The sequence below is a fragment of the Emiliania huxleyi genome, assembly GCF_000372725.1.
Source record: "Emiliania huxleyi CCMP1516 chromosome Unknown EMIHUscaffold_1225, whole genome shotgun sequence".
Taxonomy (NCBI): Eukaryota; Haptophyta; order Isochrysidales; family Noelaerhabdaceae; genus Emiliania; species Emiliania huxleyi.
Genome location: NW_005201365.1, coordinates 1,971 through 3,473, shown reverse-complemented (window position 1 = coordinate 3,473; position 1,503 = coordinate 1,971).

Below are 1,503 nucleotides of genomic sequence, written 5' to 3'. Positions count from 1 at the left end.
AGCTGCTGGCAAGCTGTAAGCGGCCGACGCAGCTGCGCGACGTGGCGGGCGGTAGCGACGTCTACGATTCCATCTGGAGCGTCGGCGTCTTTGTGCCGATCAGCAACTTCTTCTCGGAGACGGTCGTCAAGACGCTCTCTCGCGATTTGCACGGGACGCAGCGCCGGTCGGAGATGTGCGCGACAAGGCTCACGGCACCGCGGCACCGCGGGCACGTATACCCGACAACGGCAGCCGATTGGAGCGCCGCGTCGGCCGCTCTCGGACACAACGTGTCCAAGCGAGTCACCGAGAAGGAGGGCCTCGCCGCGCAGCTGCAGGATCTCCGGCTCGACAGCATGGAGCTCTCGGCGTTCGTGGACGAGCCGCAGGAGGAGGAGGAGGAGGGCGGGGCGGAGGAGGAGGGGGAGGAGGGCTCGGGCGAGGCCGGAGGCTCGACCGACGCGGCCGACGGCGGGACGGCGAGCTCGGCGGAGGGCGAGGGTCGCCAGCCGGGCTGGCCGTTGGAGAAGGGCGTGAGCACAGCGGCGATCCGGAGGTCGCTGCAGGTGGGGAACGTCGTGGAGGTCCTCTGGGCCGTCCGGCAGGATGGAGACCCAGAGGTGTACCTCGCTCGCGTCGAGGAGGTCATGAGAATCAAGATAAAGATTCGCTGGCTGCACGAGGATACCGAGGAGGAGAACGTGTACGTGGAGTGCCCGTTCTTCACCAAGGTGGAGACATGGTCGATGAAACAGCTGTGGAACCCTGTCTCTGATGTGAGCCAGATTGGCTCGGCAGAGGCGCCTCGCTGGCGCCGCAGCGCGATAGCTGAGGACGCCGAGGCGGCTAGAGCCGCTGCCAACCGCGCCGAGGGTGGGGGGGTGTCGTGGGACACGATCATATCAGACATGGAAGCCCGCAGGAAGGGAGAAGAGACGGGAGGGGAGGACGAGGTCGAGGACGAGGCGCTGTTTGCCGGCAGACCCGGCTCCGACGACGAGGAGGTGGAGGTCGAGCTGGTGGAGCCAGAGCTACAGGGACCGCCCCACTTGCGCGTCGGCGAGGCTGGCTACATCTCATCTTACCACCGGCAGTGGTTCAGCGACTCGAACCTCGCCAACGCACACTACGTAGACGAGCGTCCAGACGGCGAGAGTGGCGCCGACTCGCCGCTGCGGTACAACTACCCCCGCGACGTAGCCTCGGCATGCAGCATCTTCCGTCAAAGAGGAGGGCAGCGGGTGCTGCAACTCTGCGACTGCGTGATGTTGCAGCAGGTCTGCGACGGCGCCCATTGGCACAACGTCGCGCTCATCGGGCCTCAGCGGCTCGCCGTGCACTGGGAGCCGTTCGGCACCAGCATTTTCAGCCGCACGCATCCTCTAGCGCGCGTTCGGGACGCCTTCGACGCGGCGCCAAAGGACACGGGCTGGCAGCTAGTCAGCGTGACGCTCAACTTGCAGAGCGACGGCTACCAGTGCGGGCCGTGGGCGCATTGGTTCCGCCGCCGCCTCTTCGCCT